This window comes from Hyla sarda, chromosome 3, assembly GCF_029499605.1.
Source record: "Hyla sarda isolate aHylSar1 chromosome 3, aHylSar1.hap1, whole genome shotgun sequence".
Lineage (NCBI taxonomy): Eukaryota > Metazoa > Chordata > Amphibia > Anura > Hylidae > Hyla > Hyla sarda.
This window is the reverse complement of record NC_079191.1, coordinates 416255303-416274381: the sequence shown is the minus strand read 5'-3', so window position 1 is coordinate 416274381 and position 19079 is coordinate 416255303. Positions and strand designations below refer to the sequence as shown.

The following is a 19079-nucleotide window of genomic DNA, read 5'->3' as shown; positions in this document are numbered from 1 at the left end:
GATCACATGAGAAGGAGGTTTGTTACAGTGTGTCACCCCAGTAGTTAGGGGATTACAGGAGGAGGAGGTTTGTTACAGTGTGTCACCCCAGTAGTAAGGACATGACATGAAGAGGAGGTTTGTTACAGTGTGTCACCCCAGTAGTAAGGTGATCACATGAGGAGGAGGTTTGTTACAGTGTGTCACCCCAGTAGTTAGGAGATTACATGAGGAGGAGGTTTGTTACAGTGTGTCCCCCCAGTAGTAAGGAGATTACATGAGGAGGTGGTTTGTTACAGTGTGTCACCCCAGTAGTAAGGTGATTACATGGGGAAGAGGTTTGTTACAGTGTGACACCCCAGTAGTAAGGAGATTACATGAGGTTGAGGTTTGTTACAGTGTGTTATCAGTGTGTAATGCCAGTAGTAAGGGGATTACATGAGGAGGAGGTTTGTTACAGTGTGTCACCGCAGTAGTAAGGTGATTACATGAGGAGAAGGTTTGTTACAGTGTGTTATCAGTGTGTGATCCCAGTAGTAAGGAGATTACATGAGGAGGAGATTTGCTACAGCGTGTCACCCCAGTAGTAAGGCGGGGCATGTCAAAGAGTGGGCCAATGGTCGGAGTCAAGGTGGCGGCAAAATTAGCTTTTGCCTAGGGTGGCAAAAATCCTGTCTGAAGGGCTACAGGTTGAGACCACTGTTCTAGATGAATTATTGTAAAGGAAAATATATACATAATATAGTCATTGGTGTCCAACCACACATATATGCACCCAGTCAATAACTAAAGAGTTCTGGACTCCATACCAAACTTTTCATTAGGGGTCCTCCTTCTTGCAGCCACCACTCTCCCCAAGAGCTGACACTTCACTGTGCAGCCTAAAAAAACAATATGATTGTCCACAGCGACCAATCAGATGTATTCTTTGACATTTTTTACATTTTAAATAGATGTGATTTCATTGGCTGGTATAAAAACAAGTTCTACCAAAGGTTGTAGGATAAAGATTAGCATTGAGTCTATTGCAGGTATAGGCAAAGTTACTTTTATGGGAAGAGAAAACAGAAAAGGGCGGCAGTGCCAGATTAGTCACATGACTCTCACAGTGCCCCAATACCCCCATTGACTTCAGAAGATCATCCATACCTTGGGAACATTATATGGAAAGAGCAGAAATACATCATACCCATGTGGGGAAAGAAGAAAGGAGATACTACTTAAATGGGCACTGTCAGATAAAAAAAAATGGGCACTGTCAGATGCAATTGCTTTCTTTAGAAAATTTTCAGTGTTTCAGGCTGAAAAAGCCAGTCAAACAACTGCCCCCCTGAATGCTTGGACACATACTAGTCCTGCTGTGTCCATGTGTGGTGTCCCGGTACCATATTGCATACTGTACCTTGTATGGTGGTCCCCAAAGTCAGAGTTACTACGTTCAGGTAGGATCCCCCAGGTGGGACAGCCCCTAGTCACCTCTTCCTTTTCTAATTTTATGATGTTTATGTGTACATATTCAATAATGTAAGTATTTTTTACATAATGCATAGTAGAGTACTTACCTTGTTAGCGTCGCAGGACCTTCGGTCATGTGACTATGTTAATTCCTCTATGGTATGTTGGAGGACCTTTGGAGGTCCTTTGGTCACATGTTACCCATAGCCCTTTGTAAGGATGATTGACAGAAGTATTGGACCAATTAGCTCTGGTCCAGCCCCTGCCCATATACGGGAGCTGTAGCCAATTATTGCTCTCTTGGGTTGCTGCTCTCATGGATGCCGGACTATCAGGATGGATCTGCGCAACTTTCAAAGACAAACTATTCCAGAAAACCTGCCACCTCAGCCTAAACTAAACCATGAGTCCTAAACTAAATCCCCGCTAAAGCTAGCGTGACTACTAGACCGAAACTAAATCCCCTAAATCCAGTGGAACAGCGCATATCAGTCTACGGACTCTAAAATGCTTAAGGTCCCAACCTTTGTCAATCTCTAAGAGACTTTGCATGTATAGAGACTGTTCCAGTTATGAAGCTTGCATAAAACCTTAAGTAAAGTTCCAAATGTTTTCAGCAAATTCTCCAATTGTGGACATGTAATTATTCTATACCTCCCTATCGCTCTTGGGAAGGGTGGCGGTAGGACAAGCATTACAGAGGAGCCCTCACCCTGGCATCACGAATAGAAAGCGTTAACCAGACACTCTTTAGTCACTGCACAGCTACACTCCATATACCCTACTCCCCAGGCTATCACACATGCATCATCACCTATGTCATGGACACACTTCCTTGAATGACAGCTGTCAGCACAGGGCTCACATCTGGAGGAAAAATCCTCCCACTGTCAGCTTGTGTCCCGCTACTGTCAGTGAGGACAAGCTGGGAGTTGTAGTTTTGCTAATGCTAGGGGAGATGTTAGCAGACAGCATACTGAGGGAGGGGGCGGAGACCTGCACAGTGAGGCCACGCCCCTTCCTTTGAGAGGAATTCAGACTAGTGAGCTAAATTAAAAGTGCAATAAAAAAAGAAATAAAGGTGCTAGACACAAAAATTAGATGTACATGGTCAGGATTAGGCACTGAGTGATATATTAAAAAAAAAAAAAATGTTGTTGGATCTGACGGGTACACTTTAAGCTGGACAGTTGAAGTCCCCAGTCCTCGAGCCATATCGTTAGACTTCTGTCTACGCTCCAACATCCAGCCTTCACCTGTGTAAGTTCTTTTCTTTTTGAATTTCTTTTCTTTCTGACCAAAGTGTTCTCTGCTGACACATCTGTCCATGTCAGGAACTGTCCAGAGTAGGATAGGTTTGCTATGGGGATTTGGACCTACTCTGGACAGTTCCTGACATGGACAGAGGAGTCAGCAGAGAGCACTGTGGTCAGACAGAAAGCAAATTCAAAAAGAAAACAACATCCTCTGTAGCATACAGCAGTTTATAAGTACTGGAAGGATTAAGATTTTTAAATAGAAGTCATTTACAAATCTGTTTAACCTACTGGCACCATTTGATTTAAGAAAAAATGTTTACCGTTGGAGTACCCCTTTAAAAGCTTGATGTGGTAAGACATCAATTAAAGTAAATGTAGCTTAGAAGCAATACCAGGCATGGCCAGAGGCGGCACTATTTTATTTTTTCTAATCCCAGACTACTCCTTCACCCGGCCTAAGGTCAGAATAGTTTCCCACCTAAGCTGAATCCCAGTATTGGACATTGTTTCTTGTATCAGTTCCATTTTAACAGATTTATTTGCTGCCATCTTTTCTCATATAAGTGGTATATGGTTCTCTGCTTCTATATAGAAGCATATGGCGCAAAAACTTTACGTGACAATATTAACAATTTATGTGTTGGGAAAAATATAAACAATCTACAAGGAAGGATTAGTTATATGTCCTTGTCTGTAATGTATGATGTTCTTCTCCCATCTAGGCATCAGGATTTATAGCCATTGCTTTGTTTTATCTTTACAAATAAAGCCTACAAGCTGGCTCGCCGCCCAAGAAGTGGAAAAATACTGTTCTGCCCGTAGTGTGTGGATGAGGGAATACTTCTTAGAAGGACTTCCGTAATTCATCCTGTGAGTAAAGAGACTTGGGACACCTTGGCAAGGTAAGAAACTTCTTAGGATGCATAGTAAAGAGTGGAACCATTCTGCCCTGCCAAGGTGAGGAATTCGCCAGTCTCTACGTTACGAAGAAACACATAGCTGGTTTCTCTTGTAGTTATAGACTAATGAAGAAATATAATAATGGCCTCCCACCAAAAATAGAAGATATGGTTTGGCTGGTAATTAGTGATGAGCGGCATAGGCCATAATGGAATTCGCGATATTTCGCAAATATATGGATGAATATTCGTCATATATTCACGCAATTAGCATATTCGTTATATACGCTTTTTTTGTTTGTTGAATATTTATGCACATATGTGGAAATATATGCGCATATTCGCGAATATTGAGCCCTCCCTTCTTTAACCCCTTAACGACGAGCACCGTAAATGTATGTCCTGGTGAGGTGGTACTTAACGCACCAGGACGTAAATTTACGTCCTAAGCATAACCGCGAGCATCGGAGCGATGCCCGGGTCAAGCGTGGCAGGTCCCGGCTGCTGATCGCAGCCAGGGACCCGCCCGTAATGGCGGACACCTGCGATCGCGCGGATGTTGGCCATTAACCCCTCAGATGCCATGATCAATGCAGATCACGGCATCTGCAGCATCGCGGTCACTAAAATGGATGATCGGATCGCCCGCAGCGCTGCTGCGGTGATTTGATCATCCAGTATGGCAGACGGAGGTCCCTACACCTGGCTCCGCTGCCTTCCCGCAGACCAGAGCAGAAGATGACTGATAACCCTGATCAGTGCTATGTCCTATACATAGCACTGAACAGGATTAGCAATCGAGTCATTGCTATAAATAGTCCCCTATGGGGACTATTAAAGTGTAAAAATAAAAGTAAAAAAAGTAAAAAAGTAAAATCTGAAAAAAAAAACTCCCCCCAATAAAAACGTAAATTGTCCCATTTTCTCTATTTCACCCCCAAAAAGTGTTAAAAAAATATTTTATATACATATTTAGTATCGCCGCGTGCGTAAATATCCGAACTATTAAAATTAAATGTTAATGATACCGTACGGTGAACGGCGTGAACGTAAAAAAAAAAAAAGTCCAAAATAGATGCTTTTTTATAACGTTTTATTCCCAAAAAAATTATAAAAAATTGATTAAAAGTTCTATATAAGCAAATATGGTATCAATAAAAATTACAGATCACAGCGCAAAAAATGCGCCCTCATACCGCCGCTTATACAGAAAAATGAAAAAGTTATAGGTCTTGAAAATAGGGGGATTTTAAACATACTAATTTGGTTTAAAAGTTTGCAATTTTTTTTAAGCGCAACAGTAATAGAAAAATATGTGATCATGGGTATCATTTTAATCGTATTGACCCTAAGAATAAATAACACGTCATTTTTACCGTAAATTGTACGGCGTGAAAACAAAACCTTCCAAAATTAGCAAAATTGCGGTTTTCTTTTTAATTTCACCATACAAATAGTATTTTTTTTGGTTACGCCATACATTAAATGGTAAAGTGAGGGATGGCATTACTATGGACAACTGTTCGCGCAAAAAACAAGCCCTCATACTAGTCTGTGGATGAAAATATAAAAGAGTTATGATTTTTTGAAGGCGAGGATAAAAAAACAAAAATGTAAAAATGTACTTATCTGCGTCCTTAAGGCCCAAATGGGCTGCGTCCTTAAGGGGTTAATGGTATAGGGAACTAATGGGCTAGTGCAGTGGTCTCCAAACTGCGGACCTCCAGATGTTGCAAAATTACAACTCCCAGCATGCCCGGACAGCCGTTGGCTGTCCGGGCATGCTGGGAGTTGTAGTTTTGCAACATCTGGAGGTCCGCAGGTTGGAGACCACTGCCCTAGCCCATTAGTTCCCTATACCATTAAGGAAGGGAGGGCTCAATATTCGTGAATATGCGCATATGCAAAGAGCAGAGAGGGATGCAGTGATCACTGTGATGTGTACTGTGAAAAAAAAAGCGAATATTCGTAATTGCGAATATATAGTACTACATTCGCAATATTAGCGAATTCGCGAATATACAATATTCACGATTAAAATTCAAATTGCGAATATTCGCGAGCAACACTACTGGTAATGCCGCAGCCCCTTCTTTAACATTTTTATTCTGTATCCCACTATAAATGTAAAGTATAAATTGGTCACAAAATCAAATTCTAATCGTAAAAAAGACGTATAAAAAAAAGATAACGTTTTTTGGTTGGTAGTTTGCATCTGGTTGGTAGTTTGTACAATGAAAGGGGGGGGGGGGGGACACAGTGCTGTAGGTGGTAATGGTTCTCTCAGGGCACACCCTTCGAAGTGTCCAGCCTGATGGTATGTGGGGGTCTCCTGATGTTACGGTGCAGACAGTAAACCAGACAATGGAAGTCATTGCTAAATAAAATAATTCTTCCACAAAAATAGAGGTGCAATATCTTTAGGATACAACTAAACAATATGGTGGGATAGGGGATAAGATGTCTAATCGCAGGGGGCCATCTGCCGGCCCTCATGATCTCCATGCAGCACCCGCATTCTATAGTGGGATGCTGCTCCAGTTTCATAATCCTCCGGGGCTGGAGACATGACGTCACGCCATGCCCCCTCTTTTCATGTCTATGGGAGGGGATGTGATGTCACGCCCCTTCCCATAGGTATGAATTGAGGGGGCGTGGTGTGACATCACGAGGGGGCATGAATAGGGGATAAGATGCATTTGGCCGAAATACCCCTTTAAGTAGATGGCTATGGTTCCTGAAGCTTTGGACCTTGCTCTAGCCTGTAAAGCAACCCATGTCTCACTTACCTGAGGGAACCAGTCAACTGGTTGGCTACTAGTGGATCCTAAAAATCTTTACTCACTCTGAACTGCAATTCCACTATGAGTTACACTTATCTTGAATAATTCTAGCATGGCCAGTCACATAGTTCCTAAGCCCAGCCTGAAGCCCTAGAAGGTCCTAGGGTAATCTATGGGGCATGTGTACAATTTCTTCCCATAGACTGTGTATAATCCTCTTTTGTTTCATTTTCTCTCCATTTCCCACTTTCTTCCTATGAGAGGAATAGGCTAAATAACCAAGACAAGGTTAAGTTCTTCAAAGCTGTTCAAACGATCCTGGGTTTAGGCCTGACTTACAGAAGGAGGGACATAGGGAGCTCCTCTTACTTAAGGTAAGTGTATGGGAATGCATTTAGTGTATTGGTTAAAGGGGTATTCCAGGAATTTTTTTTATTTGACTATGCTGCAGGGGCTGTAAAGTCTGTGTAGTTCATAATATAGTGTCTGTACCTGTGTGTGATGGTTTTCTCACAATTCTTCTGTGATTTTCACCCCACTATTTATATTTACCAGCATACAAAATGACTGTTGTCTCGGATTTTTCCCAGCTTGCAATGCGGCCAAGACCTGACTCACTAGTCAGCTGATGACAGGGAGCCTGTCTGCTTCAATGGGTGGAGGGATCGCTTGGTGGGAGAGACATCAATCTGCAAACTAATGCAATAGCTGATTAAAAAGCACAGGTCTTTTGAATGTATGCAGCTCATTTATGTTTCAATGGGTGGGGTGGCTGATGTGTGGGAGGGAGCAAAATGGAATTACGGGATTTGAAGGCAAAAAAGAAAACTCAAACAGGAAATATATGAAAATTGTGTATATACAATGTGTATACTGTGTACGTGTTTCCTCAAATCTGGGCTTATGTATTGTATTAAATACTAGAATTGGGTTTGTGGAAATACCAGTTTACAAAAAGCTAGCCACAGTGTTATGGAAATCTCACAACATAGCTGTTACGTTATGTGCTCCGGCAGCACACACTGGCCGTGAGCGTATGGTCCCGTTACCTGCTGCTGCCGACGGGGCTGGGACTCACATCGCGGACGCCCGCATGTGAGCCCCAGTTTGTCACTCACCTGGTGCTTCTCCGGCCCCCGCCTCTGCCTCTCTGCCCCGACGCGTGTGTCTCCATCCCCTAGGGCGTGCGCGAGCCGGAGCTTTAAGATTTAAAGGGCCAGTGCGCTCATTAGTGTAATTCACCTGTGGCTCATTGATAAATTCTTCCAGAGACCTGGGTGCCACCTGCCGCAGTAAGTCCATCCCGCTTTATGGCGGGCTCTGGTGAAAACAAGCGGCACCTTAGATCCACATCCACCGGGGTTCCTGTCTTCTGAAACCTGAGTGTTACGATAGCCATTTAGCCCCAAGACAAGTGCAGATCCTTCCTAAGCATGTCCATTACTGTCTGGCAGGTACGTACTAAAATCACCTTATGGTGGAGAACCCCTTTAAGCCCTCACTCTTAGCCAAGAGTTGTACAAAGGCAATAACAACATAACAGCAAAGTAAAACAACATACAAACAATACAAAAGCACTAAATTGCATATAAAACATGGCAGAGCTAACAAGCACCTAACCAACTCAGGTTACTCAGTAGGGCACTGCACAGTTTAAATAAGGTTGCCCAAAATTGCGGTCGTCTGCTGAAAATGTCCAGTAAATGATAACATAAAATTATAAAAAAAAAAAAAAAAATGGAATAGCCCAAGGCAAATTTTTGTTAGATTCACAATGGAATACTATACAACCACTAAGCTTGTTGGCAATAGATAAAGGTGTTCAGGCCACCAAAGGTCCTCATGCTAGACTCCATACATTTGTGGATTCCACCATGACCTCTGCCTATTCTTTACAGGTATTAGGTAGTGGTAAGTTTTCCTTACACCGTTGGAAATTATGTTCAGCATTTCTGTTGGGAAAGCCCACTTTATCATTCCACCTGACAGATGCCAAAATGGTGTTCTTTTGGCTCCTGTTGGGTCAGTATATATCTGTGTCTTTTTTCGACCAAGCTGACTATGATTTTTTATACATTCCACCAAAAAATATGCCACACAGTATAGATTTTTCTACATAAAAGCCAATGGACAACGTATGTACTGTACGATTTACCTCAAGGCATCATTCAGTTCATTGAAATAATATATGCATTGGAAAATCCTCTCATTTTACACCTTGGTGGCTTTTCTGGCCCAATGAAGTAAAGGATCTGACAATAATGGGCACCTGATACAAGGCCCCAAAAATACAGCAGGTAAATACCCCATTTGGATGTGACTTGGGAGCCAATCACTTGCCACATCTGTATATTTCTTATGGCTAGATCACCAACAACCCATTAGACCTTATTGATGATACCTTTAGTTTGTGCAATGATAGGAACAAAGATTACACTGAAATGAAACATGGACATCTACATGTTCTGTATAGATGGAGAGTTGCCCCCAAGAGGTGCAAGAAGCCCAGTCCAATGTTGGCCGCACCCCATTTAAAAGAACAGAATATCACAGGTATTCAAAAACGTCTCAACTGCTTGATAAATATGGGACAAGTCACCTGCAGCAACTTTCCGGACCTTTTTATTCCAGTTTTACAGCTGCGACGCTTTGCTAATTCTGCCCTAATGTCTTCTTGCCGTAGGGATTTTTTAAACAAGATGGAATTTATGTCACTTCTAAACGACATGAAAAACATGGATTCTCAGAGTTCGATCTAAAGTAAAATGAAAACATTTAACAAGTAAAGCAGACAGAACATAAGGGGGGTGGCAGCTGTTCACCAGCTGAACAGCTAGAACGCACAATATAAGGATGATAAAAGCCACTTTTAGGCAGGCGAATGGTGCGGCTGGTTTCCCAAACACACAAAGTTTCTGTTTCTATTGCTACCTACACTATGTAGCATTATTTCTACTAAAATATTAATATCTGTTGTCACTCATTATATATTTAGGCCCAGCTGTGAGCCGCCTTTTAGCAGCCGTCTGGGCTGTTACCAGTAGAATGAAGAGTTTTAGCAATTTATCCATAGGTTGAAATAAGGAGCTGATATACTAGCATGGTTTATAGGAGCGGGCGTCGGTCGTTGGCAGGCGGAGGCTATAGCCTGTAGCGAGCAACCGGCACCGTACATGTTCTGTATGTATCACATATGATCAGTTATTAAAACATTACATAGTTTATAAGCTTGAAAAACAGACAAGAGTCCATAAAATTCAACCTAACCCCCCCCCCCCCATAAGGTTGTTGTCATTACCTCATACCAGGGGGAAAAATCAATCTGATGCGGCTTCAGATTAAGTCCCTGGGTCAACGTTCTATCCCCAAAAATCTACTATCGATAAGGCTAAGTTTACATTGCTGTCAGTTATTCCGTCAAAATGACGGGAGGTTAGTGGAGAAAAATATAGTGGATGCATTCAAGTCAATGGGATCCGTCGGGACCCGATGATGACCCAGTAAAGTCAGTTGTGCTCCAACCCCATTTTAAGGGGCCTTCGGCACACAAAAAATAGCTAAACAGACCCAGAACGGGGATGGAGCACAACAGCAATGTGAACTTAGCCCAACCTATATTATTATATTTGGTCTAAATATATAAAGCTTCACAAAGGATGCAATTCCCTACAATAAAGTTATTTTCCGTTATATTAAATATTTTGAATATTCCCTTTTTCAAAATGAGGACTCTGATCTTAGCATCCCCCAACAATATTTAAATTCTAAATTGTAATACAAGCCCCACCCCTTTTCACCCAGCACAACCTCTATTGGATTAGAAACAACCATTTGAATGCAAATTTTAATAAGTCCCTGAGGACCAATCACAGTGTCTTTGAATCTTTTTTACTGTAACGCCAGCTCCGAAGCTCTCACTTCTGTCTAAGTAGCGATCGGAGCCGGCGTTACAGTTACAGAGGAAGACAGAAGATAAAGTGTAACAAAAGCTTTTATAAAAGCTGAAGAAAACATCTAGAAGAGCTATAAAACCTGTGCCCCTGCAGTGCCCCTTACCGCAGCTGCCCGTTCTCCCTGGTCTCTAAAGTCTGCAGCCTGCTGCAGTGAAGATTCTAAGTCATATCCTAGTGACAGTATATCAGTGTCAGCATATCAGCATTGCCCATCTGTGCCCAGCAGTGCCCAGCAGTAACCCCAGTAATACCTGCTCCTGTTCTGTAAAAGTCTGCAGCCTGTGGGAACTGACAGGCTGCAGTGAAGATTAATTTCACTGTCACTGAATATAACAGTAACAGTGCCCAGCAGTGACAGTGCCCAGCAGTGACAGTGCCCAGCAGTGAGAGTGCGCATCAGTGACAGTGCCCAGCAGTGACAGTGCCCAGCAGTGACAGTGTGCATCAGTGACAGTGCCCAGCAGTGACAGTGCGCATCAGTGACAGTGCCCAGCAGTGACAGTGCGCATCAGTGACAGTGCCCAGCAGTGAGAGTGCGCATCAGTGACAGTGCTCAGCAGTGACAGTGCGCATCAGTGACAGTGCCCAGCAGTGAGAGTGCGCATCAGTGACAGTGCCCAGCAGTGAGAGTGCGCATCAGTGACAGTGCCCAGCAGTGACAGTGCGCATCAGTGACAGTGCCCAGCAGTGACAGTTCGCATCAGTGACAGTGCCCAGCAGTGACAGTGCGCATCAGTGACAGTGCCCAGCAGTGACAGTGTGCATCAGTGACAGTGCCCAGCAGTGACAGTGCGCATCAGTGACAGTGCCCAGCAGTGACAGTGCGCATCAGTGACAGTGCCCAGCAGTGAGAGTGCGCATCAGTGACAGTGCCCAGCAGTGAGAGTGCGCATCAGTGACAGTGCCCAGCAGTGACAGTGCGCATCAGTGACAGTGCCCAGCAGTGAGAGTGCGCATCAGTGACAGTGCCCAGCAGTGTCCCTGCAGTGCCCCTTCCTGCCTGAAGTCTGCAGCCTGTGTGAACTGACAGGCTGCAGTGAAGATCCTTGTGACTGTCACTGAATATAACAGTGGCAGTACTGTAATAAAGTGTCACAGTGCCCCTTACCCTGCTGCTGATTCATTCATTCATATTCATTCATTCATTCATTCAGCTGCTGTAACCTGTGAACAGGCTACAGTGAAGAAATTTAAGTCTTTTTTTTTTTTTGTTTTCTCCATAGTTACAAAAAAATAAAATAAAAAAGTTACAAAAAAATTTAAAAAATATAAAAAAAAAGTAAAAAAAATATAAATATTTGTTTTTAGTGACATAGTACCAGTGGTGCTGTTACAGTTTTTTTTTTTTTTTTTTCTACCTATACTAGTTCTAGGGATTCAGGACAGCGGTGACAGTTCGTCACTGTTTTGTTGTTTGTTGTGAGGTTACATTTTGGTTGTTTGTTTCCGTAAAAAAAAAATACAAAAAAATATATAGCTTTAGTGTTCCTACATCAAAAACCAAATATGTCAAGGCGTCGCACATACACCAGTGAGGAGGCATATGCCTTCTTGGCATCTTCCTCAGGCTCAGACAGCGGTGACGATTTGCTTTATTTGCCCTCTTCCTCGTCCTCTACTGATTCTGACGAGGAACCTCCCCGCCACCATCCTAGGCATAGTACTGAGCAATGTCCTAGTACCAGTACTGTACAAGGTCCTAGTGCCACCTCTGAGTGGGCTCCGGCTTTTAACTTTGTACCCCATTTGCCTGAGATTGTGGTGACTGCAGGCATTCATGTTGACACCACGGGGTTAAAAGAAGTGGATTTTTTTTCAGCTCTTCTTTTCAGAAGAGTTGATAAGCATGATTGTGGAGAAAATAAACCGGTATGGCGAGCAATTTATTGCAGCCCATCCACAGGCATATCATGCCAGGCCTTACCAGTGGACGCCAACCAATCCACTAGAGCAAAAAAAATTTTTGCCCTTTTGTTAAACATGGGCATAATTAAAAAGCCCACAATTCGTTCATATTGGAGTGTGGATTGGGTTTACCATACTCCCTTGTACCATTCTGTCATGCCAAGGGCTCGCTTTGAAGTCCTCCTCAAATTTTTACACTATGCCAATAATGAAAATTGCCCACCCCCAGTGATCCAAATTGTGATCGCATTTATAAAATTCGGCCCCTTATTAACTATTTGAACCAAAAAATTTCTGAAACTAAAACCCCACAAAAAGAGATTGCAGTGGACGAGTCTCTTGTGCACTACAAGGGAAGGTTGCACTTTAGGCAATACCTGCCTAACAAACGGGCCAGGTATGGGGTAAAACTTTATAAATTGTGCGAGAGCTCAACCGGCTATACGCACAAATTCAGAGTCTATGAGGGGAAAGACTCAAACATTGATCCCCCAGAGTGTCCCCCTGTACTAAAAAGCACAGGAAAAATAGTATGGGATCTAGTTCACCCCCTGCTAGATAAAGGGTATAACATCTACCTTGATCATTTTTATACCAGCGTCCCATTACTAAGATGCCTGCTTGCCAAGGGTACTAATGCCTGTGGTACCAATAGGCGAAACCAAAGGGATCTGCCTAAAATTTTTGTACGGCAAAAATTGAAGAAGGGGGAAAGCAAGGCTGTGTGCAAGGACAACATGATGATTGTCAAGTACAGGGACAAATGTGATGTCCTTGTACTTACCACCATACACCCATACAGATCCACCCCAGTCCAAGTCCGTGGTACCACAGATAGAGCCCCTAAACCTGTGTGTATCCAGGACTATAATAAGTTCATGGGAGGGGTGGATCTGTCTGATCAGGTCTTGCAGCCGTACACTGCCCTTCGCAAAACCCGGGCCTGGTATAAGAAATTGGCACTGCACCTCCTCCAAATTGCCATGTACAATGCATTTGTTCTGTACAAACGTGCAGGAAATACCGATAAATTCCTGCAATTTCAGGAAAATGTCATCAAGACCTTTTTGTTTGGGGATCAGGAGGGGGAGGGAAGCAGCGCCACAGGATCCGAGAACAGAGTTGTACCAGGGCAACATTTTCCTGGAGTAATTCCCCATAGAGAATCGGGGCATAGGCAACAGAGAAGGTGTCGGGTATGCTCCAAGCGTGGCATTAGAAAAGACACCAATTACCACTGCGAGACATGTCCTCACAAGCCCGGTCTTTTCATTGAAGACTATTTCAGAATTTATCATACATCTATTGATATCTAAATTTGTCCCCTTTAATTATTTTTACAATTACTTTGGATAACCCTAAACACACCCTTGAAATTACATTATTACTTATTAGTGAGCAATTCATTTTCCCCTTTTTCTCCATTACATTTTAATTCCAAAAATCAAATTGGCAAATCCCTAACAAAACTAAAAATTCATATTATACCCCTAGGTGAATAGTTGGCCGATGTAGTCTTTCATTTTCACCATCTTGCTATACCCCTAACAAAACTAAAAACCATTCTCATTATACCCTGTGAGAAGGTAAAAGGGATGGTGATTGATGGACGCTATGTGTCACCAAGGTTAGTGGCCTTGGTGAAGTAAAGCCGAATATTTTTCCAGTATCTGCGCTACGCTGCAGCCTGATACTATGTCTGTAGTGTGGCTGGAAGGCCAACATGGGACGGCTTTACTGGGAATGACCAAGTGTGGGGTGGGGGTCATTCCCCACAATCCAGGCCAGCTTTTATTGGTCTTAAAGCTAGGCTCCCTCAACAGGTAAGGGGGATTGTCTTTTGGCAGCTGACACAGCCAGGAGAAGCTGTGTGAGGAGCTTTGATCTGGATATCAGGAAAAGCCATTGCTTTGTCTCCGTACCTCTATACTGCTAACCGCACCTCACTGCAAGAGCGAGTCGTCAAATCCCCTAGTTGAATACTTTGCCCGGTGTAGTTTTATATTTTCACTACCTTGCTAAACCCCTAACAAAGCTAGATGAATACATTGGCATGTTTAGTTTCATATGTTTGTGAAAGTGAAAAAAATTGGTGCTAAAAGTGCAAAATATGCATCCAAATTTGAAATTTCATTTTCACTGCTGAGTTCTACAGACTTTCCTCAAACACCTGAAGGGTCAAAAAAATTGCTACACCCCTAAAAGCCAAATTTTGCTCCTTCCCTTCTGAGACCTGTAGTTCGCCAGCAGAGCATTTTATATCCTCATATGGGGTATTTCCATACTCGAGAGAAATGTGGCTACAAATTTTGGAGTGACTTTTCTCCTATTACCCCAAGTAAAAATGCAAAATTTGGGGTAACACTAGCAATTTAGTGTAAAAAAACTAATTTTTCATTTAAACCTCAAACTTGAACAAACTTTTGTGAAACACCTGTAGGGAGTTAAGGCTCACTGTACCCCTTGTTACATTCCTTGAGGGGCATAGTTTCCAAAATGGAGTGCCATGTTGGGGGTTCCCACTGTTCTGGCATCACGGGGGCTTCCTAAATGACACATGCCCCCCCCCCCAAAAAAAAACATTTCAGCCAAAATTTAGCTCTTTCCCTTTTGAGACCTGTAGTTTGCCAGCAGAGCATTTTATATCCTCATATGGGGTATGTCCTTACTCGAGAGAAATGGGGCTACAAATTTTGGAGTGATGTTTCTCCTAATATCCCAAGTAAAATTGCTAAATTTGGGGTAACACCAGCAATTTAGTGTAAAAAAAACACATTTTTCATTTAAACCTCAAACTTTAAAGAAATGTTGTGAAACACCTGTGAGGAGTTAAGGCTCACTGTACCCCTTGTTACATTCCTTGAGGGGTGTAGTTTCCAAAATTGTGTTCCATGTTAGGGGTTCCCACTGTTCTGGCACCATGGGGGCTTCCTAAATGCGACATGCCCCCCCCAAAACCATTTCAGACAAATTTTGCTCCTTCCATTCTGAGACCTGTAGATCACCAGCAGAGCATTTTACATCCTCATATGAGATATTTCCATACTTACAATAAATGGGGTTACAAATTTTGTGGAGCTTTTTCTTTTGTTACCAATTTTAAAAATGAAAAAAAATGGGGCTACAATAACATGTTAGTATTAAAAATTTCTCCTCTACTTTACAGCTATTCCTGTGAAACACCTAAAGGGTTAACAAACTTACTGAATTTCATTTTGAATACTTTGAGATGTTGTGTTTTCATAATTGTTTAATTTATGGGGTATTTATTACTTAAAGGCCCTTAAATTCACTTCAAAACTGAACTAGTCCCTGAAAATTTCAGATTTTGAAATTTTCTTGAAAATCTTGAAAATTGCTGCAAAACTTTGAAGCCCTCTAATGTCTTCAAGAAGTAAAAACATGTCAACTTTATGATGCCAACATAAAGTAGTCATATTGTATATGTGAATCAATATATAATTTATTTGGAATGTCCATTTTCCTTACAAGCAGAGAGTTTCAAAGTTAGAAAACTAAAATTTTCAAATTTTTCATGAAATTATGGAATTTTTCGCAAAGAAATGATGCAAGTATTGATGAAAATTTACCACCAACATAAAGTAGAATATGTCACAAAAAAACAATCTCAGAATCAGTATGATACGTAAAAGCATCCCAGAGTTATTAATGCATAAAGTGACACAGGTCACATTTGCAAAAAATGGCTCGGTCCTTAAGGCCAAAATGACCTTGGTCCTTAAAGGCTTAAGGGGTGCAGTGAGCATTTACACCCCACGGGTGTCCGACAGATTTTTTGAACAGTGGTCCGTGAAAATTAAAAATTTACTTTTTAATTTGCACAGCCCACTATTCCACTGCCCACTGCACCTCTTATTATATTCCATGAGGGGTGTAGTTTCCAAAATGGGGTGTGGGGGGGTCCAGCATGGGGGCTCTGGAAATGCACACTTCTATTCCAACCAAATTCTCTCTCCAAAAGCTCTCCAAAAGCTCCTGCAGAGCACTTTACATCCACATATGGGGTGTTTTCATACTCAGAAGAAATGGGGTTACTAATTTTGGGAGGCTTTTTCTCCTGTTAGCCCTTGTAAAAATAAAACATTTGATGTAACACCAGCCTTTTAGTGAAAAAAAATCTAATTTTTCATTTTCACATCCAATTTTAGCGAAAATTTGTCAAACACCTGTGGGGTGTTAAGGCTCACTGTACCCCCTTGTTACATTCCTTGAGGGGTGTAGTTTCCTAAATAGTGTGCCACATTTTTTTTATTTTTTATTTTTGCTTTTCTGGCACCATGGGGGCATCCTAGATGAGACATGCCCCCCAAAAACCATTTCAGCAAAATTTGCTCTCCAAAATCCCAATTTTACTCCTTCCCTTCTGAGCCCTCTAGTGCACCCACAGAGCATTTTACATCCACATATGAGGTATTTCATTACTCGAGAGAAATATGGTTAAAAAATTATGGGGGACATTTTTACCTACTATCCCTTGTGAAAAGGAAAAATTTGGGCTAACACCAGCATCTTTAGTGAAAAAAATCTAATTTTTCATTTTTACGTCCCACTTTAACGAAAGTTTGTCAATCACCTGTATAGGGTTAAAGGTGATGTCCGGCACAGACTTTTTCTATTCTGTCCTGCCCGGGCTGCAAAAAAAGACAAAACAAACTTTCACTTACCTCCATATGTTGCCCCGGAGCTCCGCAACAGTTGATCGGTCGGCCGGGCTGTCTGCTTACTTCCTTTAGCCCGGTACATCACACGGCGCTTCAGCCTATCCCCGCCTGCGTCCTTAAAGGGGTATTCCGCTGCTCAGCGTTTGGAACGAACTGTTCCAAATGCTGGAGCCGGTGTCGGGAACTCATGACATCATAGCCCCGCCCCCTCAAGGCAAGTCTATGGGAGGAGGCGTGGAGGCTCCGCTGATATATTTATACATAGTTATTAGGTTGCCCCTAAGCCTTCTTTTTTCTAAACTAAATAACCCTAATTCTGATAATCTTTCTGGGTACTCTAGTCCTCCCATTCCCTGTATTACTCTGGTTGTCTATCTTTGAACCCTCTCCAGCTCCACTATATCTTTCTTGTACACTGGTACCCAGTACTGCACACAGTATTCTATGTGTGGTCTGACTAGTGATTTTTACAGCGGTAGAATTATTTAATTGTCATGGGCATCTATGCCCCTATTGATGCATTCCATGATTTTATTTGTCTTGGCAGCAGCTGCCCGACACTGGTCACTACTAAATTTACAGTTAACTAAGACCCCTAAGTCCTTTTCCATGTCAGTCATCCCACGTGTTTTCCCATTTAATACACAATCCCAGCCTGGATTTTTCCTCCCCATGTGCATTACCTTACATTTATCAGTGTTGAACCTCATCTGCCACTTCCCAGCCCAAACCTCAAACCTATCCAGATCCATTTGTAACAATGCACTGACCTCTATTGTGTTAACCACTTACAGAGTTTAGTATCATCTGAAAAGATTGCTACTTTACTATTTAACCCCTCTACAAGGTCATTAATGAATATATTAAAAAGAATAGGACCCAAGACTGATCCCTGTGGTACCCCACTAGTAACAGTCATGCAATCAGAATAAGTACCATTAATAACCACCCTCTGTTTCCTATCACTGAACCAGTTACTTGCCCACTTACACACATTTTCCCCAGCCCAATCCTTCTCATTTTATGCACCAACCTTTTGGCACCGTATCAAATGCTTTGGAAAAATCCAGATATATGACATCCAGCGATTCCCCCTGGCCCAGTCTGGAGCTCACTTCCTCATAAAATGTGATCAGGTTAGTTTGACAGGACCGATCCCTCATACATTTTTTTTTTTATCAACATACTCCAAAATAGCATCTCTTAGTTTATCCTCCGTTGTATGTACATTGTTTGAGGGTTTTCTAACAGTTCTTTAATTCCTGAGGTCACCTTTTGACCCCTTTTTAAATATTGGCACTGTGATGTCCCAATACCGTATCCTATCCGGTACCTGCGTGTGTGGGTCCCCTTAGCCAGAGTCCCTAGGACGTCGGGGTCCCCATTGTCTAGTTCACCCCTAGTCACCTCTCATCCAGATAGTTATTGCTCCAATAGCTTACTTAGGAAGCATGTAAATATTATATAAATGCCCTATAAATAGTTAATTACTTGTCTATAGCGTAGCAGGACCTGTGGGTCACGTGGTTAAGTGAACTCTATGGTATTTCTGCTTTAGGACCTTTGGAGGTCCTTGTGACGTAGTCAATCCCATCACTCATTGTAACAGTGAATGACGGATGTTCGGACCAATCAGATTATCCCCGCCCCCTGCCCATATGAGAGAGCGGCGGCGGCCATCTTCTCGCTCTCTTGGCCTCTTGTTCCTGTTCAAGCAAGCAAGAAGCATCTGCGCTGCTGAGATCTGTGAGTCTGGGCCTGAACCTTGCGTCGACGGCCGATAAATTCTAAATTCTGTGTATATCAATCCCCACGCACTCTGCAAGATCACCGGACCTTATCTATCCCCTAAAGCCGGACGGATCTGCTATAATTACCCTAAATTCAGAGACTTTAATTTATTTCAAGGTCCACAACAATTGTCAGTCATTGAGCTATATAAAGACTGTATTCCTGAGACTGTCATTGTTCATTGGATGTACCCCAAGCATTTAAGTAAAGTTACCCAAGTTCAAGTATATTGTGGACCTTCAGTCATTTCATTACATGCACCTGTCGTTTCTGGGAAGGGCGGCGATAGGCCGGAGGATTACCTCAGCATACTAGCCCTCAGCCTGGCGTCACAAACTATAGAGTTAACATTAACCCCTCATCTATCGAAACA

The 19079-nt window shown here is 42.4% G+C and overlaps 1 long non-coding RNA gene across 1 annotated transcript in view; it reads left to right on the top strand.

Moving 5' to 3' along the window:
- Positions 1 to 6644: 6644 nt before the first annotated feature.
- Positions 6645 to 19079, top strand: part of LOC130363025 (uncharacterized) — a 95568-nt gene continuing 83133 nt past the window's right edge. Inside the window, exon 1 of the long non-coding RNA XR_008891683.1 lies at positions 6645 to 6749. This is a non-coding gene — a long non-coding RNA (uncharacterized LOC130363025). The remainder of the gene's footprint in view (positions 6750 to 19079) is intronic.